General features: G+C 36.1%; 1 pseudogene; it reads left to right on the top strand.

Moving 5' to 3' along the window:
• Positions 1-18,254: 18,254 nt before the first annotated feature.
• Positions 18,255-19,231, top strand: LOC101548095 (nucleoporin Nup37-like; annotated as a pseudogene).
• Positions 19,232-19,628: the final 397 nt, after the last annotated feature.

The following is a 19,628-nucleotide window of genomic DNA, read 5'->3' as shown; positions in this document are numbered from 1 at the left end:
TATGGTAGTTTAAAACATTTCTATAAGGTGTGATTTTTGTTGTGGAAAGTAATGAAAATTGCATCATCTATGAAATGTTCATATCCTTATATTTCAATGGATTATTAGAATATATTATTAAATTATAGTAAAATATTTTTACAACGTGAAATAGCATATATTAAATATATTCTCTGTCCTTTGACTTCCCTTGTGGAATCATCCTGGTTTCTAGCACTGTTGATCCTCATTCTCTCCTGAAACATTGGCTCCCTTTGTTAATATATAAACCCTTCACAGTTAGCCCTGTCTCTCTTCCTGAATTCTTTTTAAGTGGTCAAAGAGAATGCCTCCCTAGTTGATCTTCCTATACTGTACAACTCTTTAAGCTCCTACCACAGTGCCTTATGATGTTTCACATTTGAAATAATTCTTTTTCATCTTATTCTTAGCTTCAACTCAATAGTCAGCTTATATGTTTTCCACTCAAAACTTTCTGTTTCTCTTAAACTGTGTCACTCAGCAGTTTAAGGGAAGCTACAATACTTTTATTGCAAAAACTATATTATGTTGTAAATGTTTGCAAATGTTTCTTTCTATGAGAAACATATGACAATAGCCTTAATGTCATGGTTTTCTCTCTTTGCCTCTCTCTATCATACCATCTATGTTTAAATTTAACCCATAGGAAAGTGATTTATAGAGAGATGATGCTGGCATTGCTATTAAATATGACTGAGAAATTGTACCTTTAAATGCTGAACCTCTAGTCTATTTTTGCAAGCTGATATGTTTTCTCCCAGTGCTCCTTGATTCTTTGGCACCCCTTTTGGTGTTTCAATATGAACCAAACCTGTGGACCACGTGGTCTTGCCTTTCCCTTTAGACCCATCTTTATTATGGAAGCATGACTTCCTCCTGTGAGCCTTGACAGAAGATCTGATAAACATGCTATAAGACACTCTTCCTTCGCATCCATAGATAAGAGTCATTTGTTAGATAATCTGAACATTGATTGTTAATTGTTTTACTTGAGTTGCTCACACTAAGAGTAGAAAGGAAAATTTTTAGACTCCATGTTGCCTCATATTTCCAAGATCTTTTATGATCTGATATTGACTTCAACGCACTGTTAAATTTTCCACAACTTCCAGTGATTTCTCTGCCAGACCTACATAATTGTCTGTTGGTGTTCCTACATGATTTTTCTATTAAGTGGGGCAGCAATGTCAAAAACTTTGCTACATTATTCAAATTTTATTGAATACTTGGTGTTTTTTTCCGTGGCAAGGATTATTACAAATTTCTATTACAATAATAATAGAAGAAGTGAGGTTTCTATTACATCTCACTTGACCATTTGACATTACTCACATGATTACTAATTCAGTGTCATTTTAGGCATGACTCAGTCTATCCTGGTTTCAAACTAATAGGTCTTAACTGACCTGACTCTTTCAAGCAGTGGTAACTCAGGACTAAGGTAAGACAACTGTTAGTAGGAGTAAGCGAATAGTTTTTTTTTTTTTTTGATTCCTATATAACCTGTTTATGAATCTCTGGACTGTCATGTTCACACAAAAGAGTCCAATTAGCTTACTAAATTTCAGTTCTAACAGTTTCTCCCATGAGATATGCTTCATATCAATTTTCCATAACTGCTCTTATAGATATCTTCATGCAGTTATTTGTATTTGTATTTTCTCTTTCTAGATTTGTCAACAAATCTTTGGTATAATTGCCTTGGGAATTTAAGAACCTTCAACTCTCAGGGAAATCCTATTGTTAGACATGGGCAGGAATTTTGATAGAAGTGTGATATTTGACATTTTGTCTATTTATTTCTAACTTGATTCCCTATGTATAAAATGGGGACAACAACGTTTTCTACTATGTGAGTAAGGTGCAACGTTCTATTTTACTGAAATTTACAAGTTTCTATGCAGAATAACTTCAGTTCAATATTCCCTCTCCCGCACTTATTAGCTGTTGTCTCAAGCAAAAGACTTTATTTCTCTATGTATATTATCATTTAATATAAGCATTATGATGATTATGTGATTTTTCAGTGAAGCTTTAAAGAATGTGGAACAATAGAATCGAAGTAATGAGATCATGAACAAATGATGCAAATATTTAAAATTGATATTATCTTCATACATTCAAATATTCCATAATGAGGAACAGGAGATAGCACTAAGGTTGGAGAACCAGCAAAGTTCAATGCCTGGCACTATATGGCCTCCTGAGCTTCTCTAGTTACAGCCCTGAAGTTCCTTGAGCATTACAGGATACGTCTTTCAAGGGCTCTAAGCCCTAGTGGTTCCTGATGCTATAGGGTCTAAGCGGCACAGCTTTAACCCACCCCCTCAGTTGATTGAAAGTCACTGTCCGTGGCCCCCCACTCCAGGCCCCTTGATCACTAGTTGGAGGCCTCCCCAGGAATTTAACATTATGTATTTTATGTATCCTACCCCTGCACCAAGTTTTCTTCACTGGGGACCGTCGGAGTGGGCGGGTTGAATTTCCTTCACCACCCCAAGCAGAGCCCTGGCAGCTGAAAACCTCTGGAACCCAGCCACAGCCATTCTCAAGGCCACTATCCACACACTTGGACAAGCCTCACGCATAGAGAAACCAGCAGAGGAACCCAGGCATGCGGGACCCGGGCTGAGATCTCCAAGCCTGCTCAGATCGGGACTGAGCCTCCTCCACCCAGACTCCCCCACTTTCCAGTAGCTCGGCAGTCATACCCACAAATTGCCCCCAGAACACTGTAATTCTGCCAACGGCCAAGATCCAGAGACTATATAAAACAAAGATCCCAGAAGCGATCTCTTATATTCTAGCCCATTGATGTGTCTAAAGCAGCACATATGTGTTTGCTTTTAACATACTTGCTTGTATTCTCTGATATACATTCTCTATCTCTCTTGGAGAGCCCAGCAAGCTATTGAGAGTATCCTGCCTGCACAGAAGAGCCTGGCAAGCTCCCCATGGCATATTCGATCTGCCAAATACTTTAATAATAACAGGTCTCAATCCTCTGACCCTGAAAGAGCCTCTAATCATTGGGAAAGATGAGTAAGGAGAGACTGCTAAAATCTCAGAGCTGGGATGAATGAGACGTTATTGGTGCCCGTTCGAGCAAATTGGTGAACAAGTGATATAGTGATACAGTATTATTATGTATTGAGAACTTTCTAATATCCATTGAGATAGTAAATTAAACCAACATTCTAATTCTAGTGAAAGTAGTATATCAGGAGTTATATGCTATTTATGAGGAGTTGATAGTAAATAATGATGTAGGCATACTGGAAAAAATCTAGTTGTAAGAACAAGAATTTTGTATTAAAACTTATAAAGCAAATGGGCTAAACTGTGAAGAACATTATTTGGAGGGCTTGTGTTTTGGATATGCCAGTTAGCAGGAATCAGTTTTGTTATATAAGGGCTAATAATGAATATGAGCTATTGTTTATTTTATATCACTTTAATTGTCCATTATTCTCTTTTCATAAATAATTATTTAATACCCATAAAATAGCAGGCATTGTTCTAGGTCTGTTACACTCACAAATAATAGAAATTTAACTCATATTTAGGGTAACCCCTAGAACATGAATAAATGAACTTATAAATATAGTTTGTGGAAAGAGATGTGTAAAGATTAGAAGGGAATGTTATACATCTGTTACGGGGTTGGTGGCAAATCCTCATATAAATAGATAGTAGTGTTCAATGGCTGGAGCAATAGCACAGAGGGTAGGGTGTTTGTCTTGCATATGGCTGACCCGAGTTTGATTCCTCTGTCCCTCTTTGAGAGCCCAACAAGTTATTGAGAATATTCTGCCTGCATGGCAGTGCCTGCCAAGCTACCTGTGGCATATTAGAGATGTCAAAAAGCAGTAACAAGTCTCACAATAGAGACATTACTGGTACCCACTAGAGCAAGTCAATGAACAATAGAACAACAGTGCTACAGTTCTCAATGGAGTGTTTAGCGTTGGTTTCACTGATGACATTCAGTTTAAAGTCATCTTTGAAAGGTAAAAATAATACCAAAGAAACTCAGAAGGCTTCAAGAAGTGTTTTTTAAAACCTTTTAAAAAGTAATTGATTCTATCATATGCACCACCAAAGTGTTAATATCCCTTTATCATTATTGATTGAACCCCTCTAACTTCTGTGTTCCTTATGCTCTGAATATATCCATTCTGTAGTGTGAATCTCAGGCTTCGGTTGGGATTAGATAAATATATTCCCCTTGATGTTTCTTTTATTCCAGATGAGTGATATTTATCTAGTATTTTAATTTTTTAACTTTACTTAGCATAGAGACTGGAATAATTGCACAACAGGTAGGGCATTTACCTTACACGTAGCTGACCCAGGTTCGATTCCTCAGTCCCTCTTCGAGAGCCTGGTAAGCTACCAAGAGTATCCCATCGGCATGGCAGAGCCTGGCAAGCTACCTGTAGTGTATTTGATATGCCAAAACAGTAACAACAAGTCTCACAATGGAGATGTTACTGGTGCCCACTCGAGCAAATTGATAAACAGTGGGACAACAGTGCTACAGTGTTACTTGACATAGAACCCTCAAAATTCAAAATATTTCATGGTCACAAATGACAAAATTTCAACTTTTCTAATAAGCATCTACTAAAAAATGTATGATTCTTCATTTTATTCAGATTAAATGTCAGAGTCCTTTATATGGCTTTTCAGGTTCTCTGGCTGTGGCAAGATCCTTAAGAATTATTTAATACTATATTTTTAATATCGAACACTATTGGCTTGTCCCCGAGATGTGATCCTGGGGGCTGCATGTGTGTGGCCTCTCCTCAGCTGCACGAGCATGACTCCAGAGGCCAGCGAGACTACTTTTGGTACGGGCAGCTCCTTGCAGAATGTCTCCAGACTGAGAACTAAGCCGCAGCTTCTTGCCTGCCCAGGAGGGGAAAGGTACTTCTCTCTCTCACCTTTTTCCTTGCCGGGGGTGAAGGGAGTGGAAACCGCCATATTATGACAACCACAATGAGAGTTACAAGCTTGCAATGATCCAATATCTGGAAGACATTTCCCTAGACTTAGTTGCTAAAATACAGAAATCCAAAATCGCGCAGCCGCGATAGCGGCCACGTGGCCTCATATCTCTTCACAACAGGTCTGACTCTAGTGGAATACTCCTAACAGTAATACTGAGGTTTTTGTTGAAATATTGAATGTAACCAAAGTAAAGAGAAAGTAAAGTGAAATTTATCAGTTCGAAGGGGGGAGCGGGATAGGAGGTATACTGTTTTTTTTTTTTTTTTTTTTTTTTGGTGGTGGAATATGGGCACTGGTGAAGGGATGGTTGTTTTAGCATGTATAACTGAAACTTAAACCTGAAAGCATTGTAATTTTTCACATGCTGACTCAATAATAAAAAAAAAATATATCTAACACTATAGTCTTTGCATTTGGGCTTTTGTCCACCAGAAATAGTTTTTCTTTGTTTTCCACTGGTCCATCATTGTCCTTTTCATGTCAATGTTCAAGAACCACCTCTCAACTAGGCTCATAAGACCATTCTATTTACCTTTCGAGGCTGTTGTATACACCACCTTTTAATTCTTCTTACCACAATGCAACTATTTTCACAGCACTAACAAGATATATAATCAACACATTTATTATTTCTATCAGTGACAAATTTTCTACTTCACATGCTAAAGTTTAAGTTCTAACAGGAAAAAAATAGTGTTTTGGATTTGCCAATAAATCTTGATCATTTAAGATTGTAGTACTATAGCACTGTCGTCCCATTATTCATTTATTTGCTAGAGCGGGCACCAGTAACATCTTCATTGTGAGACTTGTTGTTACTATTTTTGGCATATTGAATATGCTACGGGTAGCTTGCCAGGCTCTGCCATGCAGATGGGATACTCTCAGTAGCTTGCTGGGCTCTCCAAGAAGGACGGAGAAATCAACCCGGTTTGGCCATGTGCAAGGCAAACACCTTACCCGCTGTGCATTAATATTATATTTTAAAATGAATGGCAAGATTTTATTGACAGCTTAGGTTAACAAGTTATTGCATAAGTGAAAAGCTTATTAAAGTTTCTCTTATTAGCTGATTACTTCATCAGAATCTCAAAATGGCAAAATTGGAGGTAAGATACATGTACCGTCTAGGATCTTGAACTACATTTTCCAAAATATGAATTTATTATTTTGAGAAGTAAAAATGTTCTCTGTTACTTTTTCTTTGAATCCTTCATTCACAACAGCTATTTGAATCCCAAATACAAAATACATATCAAAAGCAATCAATTATATTTAGCATATTAAACTGGTTTATTGGAAGATGAAGCATAGTTGTCTAGCAAGCAAATGAAGAAGGTAAATATTGTACAAAAGATCGCCTTTAGGCCAAAACTGATCATGGCATTTTATTATGGCTTAATTACTCCTGGTTATTTATGGATGGAAATGGATATTATGCATCATTCAATACTTTAACTACTATGAATTTCTATTACACAAAGAATTTTGTGCATGAAGAAGTTTGAGCAAGTAGGATGTTTTCAACAGATGTAATGAAATGGAGACAAAATTCAATGAGAAATAATATAGAGAAAATATATCTTCTACATAATAGTCACACTCTTATGGTTAAATAAATCAGGGAAACCAACATGATCAGACAGGAAGAAGATCAAATGCAGGAAAACAGTCTTTGGTTTAAGAGAGGGAGGAAACAATGAGGCACTGGTGTAGAACATGGCTCTTTTGATGGAAGGGAGATTGTCTTAAAATATTGACCCAACTATATCATATAGAGACATAGAATTTGATTTCTCTAGAAATCAGTTTTCTCAAATATACATAGATATATTGTCATATGTTTTAGATGACACTCTGAGACTACATAAAGTAGCATGTAGCATATACATGTCACAGCAAAGACAAGTTTTGCTGTCTATTATCTTGCAAATTGGACTGCATCTTTTCCTATGATAAGTATTTGATATAACACTATTTTATAAAGCATGCCTACTTCCATTTGTATCAAACATCAAAATACAAAAGAAATTTACCACCACTTTCTTTTCTAGAATATGAAATTCTATAATGATAGAGGGATTTACTCAAGGTATTCTAGCCCTAACTGTTATATTGATAAAATTGATTTGTAGCCATTTACACTTATTGTATCACTATTTATGGTGATTATTTTCCTTCAGTTAATATATTTAGAACCCATCAGTTTTCAGTTGGTTACTGAGAAATAAAATTATCCTCAAGGTTTTCTATTTAAAGAGTTGATACTATCTGATAGGAAAAAATCAATATTTGAATATATGATTATAATAACCCAAATATTCAGACATTCCTGTCTCATGGACTTAGGGAGAAATCATCCAATATATAATAGAGAGGCCTAATTCCCATTCTATGATCCTGTTAATTTACAATGGAAATGTTAGGGATAGAAGTCTCAGAAATCCGAGGAGTGGCTTTTTTATACATCCAGAAGTTTATTATAATAGAAATTACTTAATTTCTCTCAGAAAGAAATTAAATACACTGTAAGAAAGCAGGAATTTTTATATCACAACATGCCTTTAAAACATCCTGTTGTGGGTCAGTAGCTCAATAGACTTAAATGAGAGCTTTCCATTCAGGCATACAGAAGGCTGGAATTTGTTTCCTGGCACCAAATCGTCCTTTGAGTACTTCCAGAAATGATTCCTGAGCACCAAATAAATAGTAACTAAAAACTACCAGGATGTGACCTCCAAACAAGAAATACATAAGAATAAAAGTAAAGATCTTATTGTTTCTATGAGTAACAAAGAAGACACAATTATCTCTAAGACCCAGTTTTTCCTGTATTTCACCAATTAGAAATTCGGTACTTATTATAAGATTTTTTAATTGGGATTTAAGTGTGTGTAACATATGTATTAATGCATTTATATGAATGCTATATGTGCATATAATAAAACAACAAAAGTGACCATGATTTATATATACTAGTATATAATTAGAAAGTTCTTATGCATCAGTGAAATGCAGTGAAATGCAGCAGATGACTGTTGATTCATAGCATAGACCACAGCATAGACAACAACAGAGAGGGGGGTGTGAGAGAGGGAAGCAGAGAGACGAGACAGTGGGACAGAAAGATAGAGACAAAGTCAGAGAAAGAGAGATAAAAGTAAAGAAAAAGACAGAAAGCTCTCCAATGTTAGAAGTCTCATTGTACAAATAATTATTTAAGAAGGAATAAGAACAATTGTGTTCCCTATAACTGATATGTCACTGTCTGTTGCTGTTACTGTCATCCCGTTGCTCATCGATTTGCTCGAGCGGGCACTAGTAACGTCTCCATTGTGAGACTGTTGTTACTGTTTTTGGCATATCAAATATGCCACAGGTAGCTTGCCAGGCTCTGTCGTGCAGGCAGCATACTCTAGCTTGCTGGGCTCTCCAAGAGGGATGGAGGAATCGAACCCGTGTTGGCCTCGAAAAAATTTTAATAGAAAATGGAATTTCAACAATTGATTAAATTTAATTAGGAAACCTGATAAACTCAGGTTTAACAATATTTTTCGTCCATGAGCATAAGTTCTAATTATACATTCGTCATTGTGGCTTTTGGATTGAGAAAACATTATGTGATTTTATCAGTTTCATAGCTTAACTTTCACAACATTAAATTAATTCTTGCTGGATAGAATGGAGGGAAGGTACAGCACACAAAGTGCAGAGTATTGGGAAAACAAGTGCCATGACTTATGCTATCCTTAAAATTAACTTCTCAGGAGCTGGAGCGATAGCACAGCGGGTAGGGCGTTTGCCTTGCATGTGGTCTACCCGGGTTCCATTCCCAGCATCCCATATGGTCCCCTGAGCACCGCCAGGAGTGATTCCTGAGTGCAGAGCCAGGAGTAACCCCTGTGCATCGCCAGGTGTGACCCAAAAAGCAAAAAAAAAAAAAAAATTAATTAAATAATAAAAAATAAAATTAACTTCTCAGAGAATTAATTACATTAGTAAATAAATGAATTTTTGATAAAATATTAAGAAGTATATATTTTTCATTAGTCTGTTTTTATAAATTTAAAAATAGGCTTATAAAATTCAAAAATTATGATTAGAGTCTTTTTATATTAAAATTAAGTGTGGGGGGCCATTGAGATGGTACAGTGTATACAGTGCATGCAGCCAGCCTATTCTATCCCACAGTACTACATACTGTCTCCTGAGTGAACCACAGCTGACCTCTGAGCACAAAGCCAGGAGTAAGTCCGATCATTTTGAGTTTGCCCCACCCAAGTAAATCATCATCGTCATCATCATCATCATCTTCATCATCATCATAATTCTGTTGACTGTACAATTTCTCGAGCAGTCTCAGTAATGTCTCCATTTGTCCTAGCCCTGAGATTTTAGACTCCTCTTCTTACTCGTCCTTCCCAATGATGCTGCATTGGATTTATTGAAGCCCAAATAAATAAATAAATATACTTTAATGTTGAAAGTATTTTAATGGCATTAAATGTTTCATTTAGTAATAGGAACAAGATTGTTTTATTTATGTATTATATAAATCTCAACTATGAAACTATTAAAAATTAATCGTGGAATATATTGCTGTTTTTTAAATTGTGATATCACATATTTTATGCTTTGTACACCATTTACAACAGTAAAACAAAATACTATTGCTGCTTAAAATAAGTCATCTCTAATGGATGGGAAATATGAATGTATACATTTTCTCCCATGAAATTAAAAGTAGCCTCAGTTTCATATAACTGGTGTGATAACGTCACCTAACTTTACTAATCCTCAAGAATTGTTGCAGAAAAATGTGTCCCTGATTGACTCTGAAATGAAAAAAGAAACAAGCTATTCACATTTGTCTTATCTTTTAATAATTGTATTTTAAATTATAGTCATTTGTCAAAAACCCTTAAACTTGCCACTGTAGATCTATAAGTTCCATGACCTGTCTCCTTTGAAAGGGGCTGATGTAATTAGAAACTTTCCATTATTAATCATTCAACTGATGTTTGTGTGTGCTCTCTCTTTCTCTCTCTCTGCCTCCCCCAACCCTCACACACACACACACACACACACACACACTGTTTCTCTCTCCCACCTCATTAGACAAAGGATTATACCAACCAAACCTCCTTCCAGGCATCATGTTATTATAGTCACTAATGGAGTTTGAAATTTTCTCTTCTTAGGAAGTTTTGTGGTAGACTACTTTGCTACTGTATGTTTAGGCAATGCTGATTATTATACTCACTGTAGATTTAGCAATAGATTTTAACAAATGTAGTTAAAAGTATCATTTCGGAACAAAGTGATTTCTCTGATATTTGATGAGGATGTAGCGGATTTTAGTCTGCAGGTCAGAACTAGTACATTCCACAGAGTTGGTATGTATGTTGAAATGGACTTCAAGTGGATTCTCATCCCCTCTCTTTGCCCTGGAAGTGGATTTCTGTAGATAATTAAAAAAATAGACAGAGATGGATGGAAATATATTATTTCCACATATTTCGGTTTTTTATACTTGCAGATAGCACATGCAGTTTGTTCTTCCTCTCTTTATCAGCCTCCTCGTTGTTTTCACTTTTTTTTTACTCCAAGGATTTGAATGATATGACATATTAGAAGTCTTTTGGCCAACTTCCTCTCTGTGAATTTTATTGTTTCTCATTCAACTATCTATTACTGGCACCCGCTCTAGCAAACTGATGAGCAACAGGATGGCAAGTGATACAAGTGAAGTGATACAGAAGAGATAACAAAATAAAATTGAAAAGAAAGTTGGAAGAGGGAAAGCAAAAGTGAGGTTTAGAAATAACACAAAATCACTAGAATAGTAGCTTGTTACTCTTTTGCAACATTTCAAATAGGTTTCAAATCTGACATAGTTTTGGGGTCAACTAGGATAGAACTTCTTAGTATAGTTAAATTAGCAAATAACCCTGTTGTGACTGCCACAATCTCTGCTTTGAAATCACATGTAGTCAACAATGCAAGACAAACTCAGGCTTGATTAGCCTGTGAACTAGAGGAGGACTGAAAGATACATGACATGTGTGGGACCTGTTGTAGTTCTTTTTGCTCTAAGACTTCCTTCACAGTTGCCAAGTTACCTCAATTTTCCAGATTCTTTACTTATCGCTCGTAGCTCTTAATTTGTTTGTTTGTTTTTGAATTCAGCTGTTTAATTCAAGATCGAGTCTGTGAAAAATCTTTCACCCAAGGTTTCTTTTTTTTTTGTGGAGCATACCTTGTGGTGCTCAGAATTACAACTGATAATTCTCAGGGCCACACATGGTAATGCATGTGGCACTATGAGATTCAAGCCAACATTTTCTCATTAGCTGAAAGGAAAGCACCTTAATCTCTATACTATCTCTCTTGCCCCTGGATAAATTCTTAGTGATTTGGAACTTTAAGGCTTAAAAGATGTGTCAGGGCCCAAATAGATACCACTAAGTAGTAAACTAGGAAAGAAAGGTGATGCAAGGAAAACAATGGAAGGTTAGAGACTCAGAAACTGAAGAAATACCTGCCCTACTTGCCTACTGCCTTCCAACTGTGGAATGGTCCTACGTGAGAAGAGTTACAAGTTGATCTGAAGTCTCTCAGATCTTAGTCTCTGAATTTTTGACTCAGTTATAACGCTTTTCTGATGAAGGAACTAAGGAGAGAATGGTAACCACTCCTAATGACATATTTTATTCCTTTTCTATTAAGAAGTATGGTATCTTCCAGGAAGAAGTGGCTGCTACAGTAAAGTGGATGGAATTAGTCACTTTTCTCTGCAAAGGCTTAATACAAATTGAGTAATTAATGTTTCATGAATCTAAATATTGTAAGACAAATCCTTATTATCTATTCAGAAAAATATGTTACTTCTTGGTCTCAAAATTACTCTTAAGAAACAAAGAAGAAAAGTTCCTGCCCTAGAGACAGGCTGGTGGGGACATTGGTGGTGGAAAATGTACACTGGTGAAGGTATGGTTGTTGGAACATTGTATGACTGATATCCAATAATGAAAGCTTTGTAACTATCTCACTGCAATTCAATAAAAAAAATTAAAAGATATTCTTAATAATGGCTTAGGAGAAACATATGTACTGTTAATTCTCACATATAAGGTAAAAAATATGATTTGTCACTCGACAAATGGGTGAGGATAGATAGTTGAATGAGCACCAATAAAATTCACAGAGAGGAAGTTGGCCAAAGGACTTCTAATATATTATATCATTCAAATCCTTGGAATAAAAAAAAAAGTGAAAACAATGAGGTGGCTGATTAAAACAGAACAAAACGAAACAAAAAACAATAAATGATTTTCAAGAGTGGCTAAACCATCCCACCGAAAGTGAATGAGATTTCTCTTCCACTGCATCCGCACTACCACTTGTTGTTTCTGATCTTGTTCATATTGACTATTCTAAATGGTTTAAGGTAATGTATCATTTTTTGTTTTGATTTTTATTTCCCTGAGTTACATCTCTAAAGAATCTGGAGATCATGCAAGTTGAAGTTAGATAATTGTAGCTTTATGTTTTGTTGTTGCTTTGTATTTTGGTGAGTTATACCCAGCTGTGCTCAGGGCCCTGTCCTGTTGGCTTGGATGATCCTATGTGGTTCTGGAGATCTAACCAAGGTTGATTTTGAGCATGGCAAATTCCCTACCTGTGGACTATTGTCAGTCACAGTTTGACAATTGTGACTATTTTTTGGAGGGTTACACCCAGTGATCAGCACTCAAGAATTACTCCTAGTGGTGCTGGGTACTGGTGGGATCATACCCCGAATGGCCTCATGCAAAACAAATGCCCTACCCTCTGTACTATCACTTCATCCACAACAATTGTGGCTTTAAATACAGGGTCTATCACCTCTGAATACAGTTGCCTCGAATAAGCCATCTAAAAAGCTGCATTTTAATTGTATTGAATCAGGGTTTAAATTTTTGCACTGTAACCCCTTTATGCTGAAGTATCCTTCAGCATAACAAGGATGATTGTTTCCAGAATACCTGAGATTCAGCATATGACTGATTTTAAATTAATTTTTGTTTATTGACTTACAGAAATCTTTCATTGTTGCCAAACTTTTAATATTCTCCATACACAGTACCAATATGGGGTCTTGACCTACAGATTAAGCTAGGATTTAGATAATAATATTGAATACTGCTCCATCTAAACTAGCAATTTATTTTGGTATGCTGAGTAAAGGTAATTTAAAGTGCAAAATGTGAATATCCTTTCTGTGGAATAATGTTTTTACCTTCCTACAGAGATAGAATTATGATTCACTCCTTTGCATGTTGCCAATCCAAGTTTGGTCTCCCATATCATACATGTACCCCATGCACAGCTAAAAGTGATTCCTTAGTGCAGAGCCATGACTATACACTGAGTCCCACTGAGTGTGACACAAACAAGAGAAAAAAAAAAAACAACTCCAACTATATTTTATTACTGTTTATTTACTCTTTCTATTAATAACTGCTTAATATATTTTGGTGTTTCTTTGGTGCATGTGTATTATCAAGTATAAAACATTGTGATATTTAGTGCCTCATCATTATATTTGTCCCTATCTTCAGTTATAATTTTTAGTTGGAAATTTGTTATCTTGTATAAATATGAGATATATGGCATATATCTCATATGTCATGAGATATATGAGATTGCATATATCATGAGATACAGATAGCTGTATCTTCTTTTTTAAGATATGGCTGTTTTAACTTTTTTTAAATATGTATATAAAAATTGCTTTCCAAACTTTGATTTTTGAAATCTGTATCTTGAGAGCTGCGTTTTATGTGGGCAGCAAAATTTTTCATTTTTAAAAATCCATTATGCCACTTTATGACCTTCTAGAGTAAGTCTACATCATTAAAGCTTTGGGGAGGCCTCCTGAGCAGTTTTCATGGAGCCTATCTGTCTCTCCTATGATAACTTTGCCTAGGCAGGTTAGACAATTAACTCTTTGTAATTACTGAAAGATTTTTATTTATTGACATTGCATCATTTCTTTTTACATATTTTCATGATTTGTTTTTATTATATTTTTAAATTTTGTATTATGTATGTAGAGGGAAAATGCCTTTTTCCTCTTATAATCATACTTTCATATTTGAATTTATTGACTATTTTTTCTCAAGTAATTTAAATTTGTAATGAGGATTTTATGTAAAATGATATACTATAAAGTGGGCTATTTTCACACATATACACATACACACATACACACACACATACACACACCCACGCGCGCGCACGCACACACACACAGACACCTCCCCCAATGCCTCACAAATGCGAAACTTACACTAAGCTTGCTTTCTGTGCCTTTATATTGAACCACATCTCTGATGCATAGGCAGGTCAACCACAACTTTTGTCTCCGTCCTTATGCTCCCACATTATGTAGTTCTGCTGTCTTACTACTTCTAGTTAAAATAAATGTATGTTTTACAAGGGACTTTCAATTTATTGTAAATCCAATTTGGTGATGATTTAATTAACTTTTTTGTTTATCTATAAAACCAATATTCTTCTTTGACCATAATGATAATCCAGCAGGAGAGAGTGTTTTCAGCTAAAATCTTTTTATTTCAGAACTTTTAGTATCTTTACTTTGGAAAACCATGTATAATCTCATGAGAATTCCTTCATATATCATTACTTTTAATTTAGATGCTTGTAGAGTATTTTTCTTTTGTTTTACTTTCAATAATAATATACTTGGGATAAGTCTCTTATTATTTATTTTGATATATTTGCTATTTTTCTACTTGGATGCTTTGTTCCTTTCCCAAATTTAGAAAGTTCTCAATTAGTGTTTCTTCAAATGTGGATTCTGCCATTTTCTCTCTTTTTCTTCTGGGACTTAATATGGAAATATTCATCTTGATATAATTCCTTAGGATTCTTATACATTTCACAGTGTCTTTTTTCCTATATTTCTTACTCTAGTTTCCTTTCTCTAGCAAAGTTTCTAACTCATTATCAAATATTTATTTTTGTTTACTGTTAAGTTTATCCCTCTCTTTCTCTCCTCTCTTTCTTTCTTTCTCTTTCAACCTCTCTCTTGTCCCCTCTCTCTCATTATACAGCTCTGTTCTGAACATGCTCCTAGCTCTGAACTAAGAACTCACTCCTGATGAGTTCTTATGTGTGTGTGTATGTGTGTGTGTGTGTGTGTAAAGACCATTATACTGAAAACTGAAACTGGGTGAGCTGTATACAAGGCTAGAAGCTTGCCTGGTGTACTAACTATCTTCGTGTTCCCTTGTGTGTTCTTAGGTACTTAGATAAAGTGCTGCATCATTTAGGTTACTAATTTCTATTTGAGGATTTTGATGTTTTTTCTGTCCCTGTTATAAATCTTATATTTGTGTCCAGTTTTGTTTCTCTAATGTAATTGACCTTTAATATAACTATTCTTTTTTTTTTTTCCTTTTTAAATCACACCCAGCTATGCACAGGGGTTACTTCTGGCTCTGCATTCAGGAATTACCCCTGGCAGTGCTCAAGGGACCATATGAGACTGGGAATCGAACCCGGGTTGGCTGTGTGCAAGACAAATGCCCTACCTGCTGTGCTATTCCTCCAGTCCCTAATACAACTATTCTTTTAAGACTCTATAAGCTACTCACTGGTTTGAAGTTTGCTTTTGGTTTTTTGTTTTGCCCCATAACATGTTTGAACTTTACATGTTGCACATTCCTATTTCCTCATTTCATGTAAATTGATTACTGTGTATCATATTGAGAATCTGCTTGTCTCCTAGTCTGCACTTTAAATTTTATGTCATATTTGTCAACTACAGAATGTAACCTTAGTTTATTTGCCAGGGATAATGTAGTGCCTGCTGCTTTATATACTAACATTCTTGTAACTATTTCTATGATTAGAGGTTTAGTGTCAACACAGAGTAGAAGTTAGAAACAGAGAGGTTCTTACTGAAGGCTCCATTATTTAAAACTTCCTCAAGGACTGCTAATGTTTGGTCTAGGAGTGGGATGCAGACTCACTTTTCAACCTTTTCTACAGCCTGTGTTGTCTCAGTCACATCAAAATTATCAGTTATCTCTCTCTGGTGTTGCTATGATATTTAGGTTCTATAACCTAAATCTTTTCTAAGAGGTATATAGAGGAAGACCATAATCTAGTTGCTGCGGACTTGAGTTTAGGTCAGGCTGTAGTTTCAATAGTAATGATGATAGATGCAGTGAAAGTAATCACCAAAGTCTGCACTCTCATCAAGGGTATAAAAAAGTAAAAATTTCTCTCATGCTGCATTTGGTTCGGATGCTCTAGGCTCAAATTAGAGGCAGGAAGTATAGTTAAACATAATCACAGTGATGACTCCAGGAATGGATAAAACGTGTTCAAAGGAACAGAAGGCCATACACAGAGAGAAGCCTCATCTTTTAAAAGCCATAGATAGATTTCATTTAGTTTCCACGAAGCTCCACAGTCCTCTCACCCAACCTCCCACCCCACCACCGGCTTAAACTCTAGATATCTCTTTACCCAGGAGTCACAAGCTATGTTGGCCGTCTTCATTCTGGACAAGGTCCATGCTGGAAATCCAGAACCCATCCTATGACATCAGATACACCAGTAGTAACAGGGTACGTGCTTAACTTATCTCCTTTTTCACTTCCAGTCCTTGGTAGCTTCTTAGATTTATGGTACCCCCATTTCTGATACCTATCTTTTCCCCAGCACTAGATGAGGGACCTGTCTTTTTCAGTATTGCATTGCTCTCCTGAGGAAAATATCTACATTTTGTCCCAGGCCATGCTCTGAATATGCAGCATTATCTTTCCTGCAAATGATTTCCCCGAGGTAGGCATTTTGGGTAATTGTATTTGCGGTAATTCCTACCCTCTCAAGTGTCTCCTGTCAAGTTTCTAAGTAAGGGCACTGATTCTCCAGTCTTCTGGCCTTATTTTAAGTCTTACGCATGCTTTTTAATTTTAGTAACTTAATTGAAAATTCAGGGAAAAGAAGAATCTATTGCCTATTCTTGTTCATTTTGCTTGTACCTGGAAACATGCATATTTGAATTAGAATCCTTTTGATCAGCCAACAGTTGATTTACTATAGATTTTCAGGGACCTTTGAATTGCCTTCTGTGCATTTCTGCTTATAATTTCCTGGGAGATATTTTAATGTGATTATTTGGTTCTTGGCATAATTTCCTCGCAACTTAATTGGTGCTTGCAGAATCATCAAAAGCTTGTCTGTGTGGCTTCACCTGTCTCCATGGTCTGGGATCCAACTTAGACAGGTGTACCTGGATCACTCAGGGAATTGTTAAATGATAAATTATCCAGTTCAGTCTTTACCATTGTTGAGTTGCTGCAGCGCCAGGAGAGCTAATTAGAAGAACCTCTGTGTGATTTTTCACAGACACATGAAAGCTGCTATTTAGTCCAGAATAAGATCATATGTGCAATCTTTAATTAAAGCCATTATTTGTCATGGTCAGAAGTCACATGTTCCTAATTTCTTAGAAAACTAAATTGTGTCAAGTATGATAAGGAAAGGTATAAAGAAAGATGATGAAATTAAGAAACATAAAATATCATTGTCTATAGACTTGGTCTAAAGTAAAACAGATAAGAAAGATCAAAGTAATTTATAAAAATTTTAAAGTTTAACTTAAATAATGAAAAATTAAATTACACAAAAATACCATGCCAGAAAAGATATTTAATATATGCAAGGTCCTTCCATTTATGCATCTACTAATTACAGCTTAATTCTTTGCCTAAGCACAGAACATTTACCAGAATATCCTTTATCAGTGAGCAAAGATTTTATCTACTGGTAATTAGTTTTCTTTCTAAAGAGACTGAAGCAAGATCTTCTAGGAGAAGACATAGATTTGTCACTTCTCCATGTATGTTGAGTAGAATTATTTGAACAGAGTTATACTCTATGTCACTCTATCCATGTTGCCACTAATGTCACTGAGCATGGCTCAGGATTAGTTGGAGAAGAAATCATAGCTTTGATCTAAAAATTAGCTTAATGATGTGCCTTAGTACCTTCATGCCAGAACTTCTTGCTTTTAATTTTAAGATAATAAAATGGCTGCCTCCTGCCAGCGCTTGCTCCCCCTGGACCTGCTTCCTGGCTCACTCGGCCCTCCTGAAGACCGTTCTATTTTTTGAACTGCTGGAGTTTTGACCTACAAGATGAAGCAAGATGCTATGGGAAATGCTACCTACACCGTGGATTGTGAAGATTACTTGCATGTGGTACAATTTAATCCATTTGAGAGTGGGGACTCAGGAAACCTTATTGCCTATGGTGGCAATAATTATGTGGTAGTTGGCACATGTACATTTCAGGAGGAAGAAGCAGACATTGAAGGACTTTGATATAAGCTCTGCGGACATTGCAGCCTGGGGTCAGAGTCGATGGCATAGCTTGGAGCCCAGAGACTAGACTTGATGCACTGCCTCCACTAGTCAAATTTTGTACTTCAGCTGCTGATTTGAAAATTAGATTATTTACTTCGCATCTTCAGGAGAAAAATGAATACAAAATTTTAGAAGGCCATTCTGATTTCATTAATGGTTTGGTGTTTAATCCCAAAGGAGGCCAAGAAATTGCAAGCGTGAGTGATGATCACACCTGCAGGATTTGGAACTTGGAAGGTATACAGACTACTCATTTTGCTCTTCATTCACCTGGAATGAGTGTGTGCTGGCATCCTGAGGAATCTCTTAAGCTGATAGTGGCAGAGAAGAATGGAATGATCCGGTTTTATGATCTTTTGGCCCAACAAGCGATTTAACTCTTGAATCAGAACAGATACCGTTAATGTCAGCACACTGGTGCTTGAAAAACACCTTCAAAGTCGGAGCTGTCGCAGGGAATGATTGGATAATTTGGGATATAACTCGGTCGTTACCCACTAGATAAGAGACCTGTCCACGTGGACTAGGCCTGCCTATTCAGATGGTCATCAATTAATAAAAACTTGTTTGCAACAACTGGTTATCCTGGGAAAATGACAAGTCAACTTCAGATTCATCATTTGGGACACACTCAGCCTATTCTCACTGGCTCTGTACCTGTTGGATCTGGCCTCTCCTGGCACGGAACTCTGCCCCTGTGCGCCATTGGAGGAGACCACAAGCTCTTGTTTTGGGTGACTGAAATGTAACATAAATTTTCTGTATACCTTAGATCCACAAACTTTGTATTTTAACACATATTTTGGAAAATTTCTTATTTTTGTATCAAATATACTGTAAACCCCCTTGTTACTTTTGTTAAATAAATATTGATGCTTGGAAAAACTCTAAAAAATAGATAATAAAATGGCTTTGAGTTCCATTGTTATTTTATTTATTTATTTTTGTTGGAAGTGGTTGTATTTAATGAGACTTGAGTGCATGAACTCATGGTATGAATTTATCTTTTAAAAGAAAAGACGGGATGAACCAAGAGCCACGGCACGAGAAGCAGAGCCTCCGTGCCTACTGACTGTGATCCTGAGGTCTCCTAACCCATTTTGGCACCAGAGCAGATTCTTGCAGCCATCCATTTTGACTGTGAAC

Source organism: Sorex araneus, chromosome 2 (assembly GCF_027595985.1).
Source record: "Sorex araneus isolate mSorAra2 chromosome 2, mSorAra2.pri, whole genome shotgun sequence".
Lineage (NCBI taxonomy): Eukaryota > Metazoa > Chordata > Mammalia > Eulipotyphla > Soricidae > Sorex > Sorex araneus.
The sequence above is the reverse complement of the archived record's forward strand: the minus strand, read 5'-3'. Positions and strand labels throughout refer to the sequence as shown.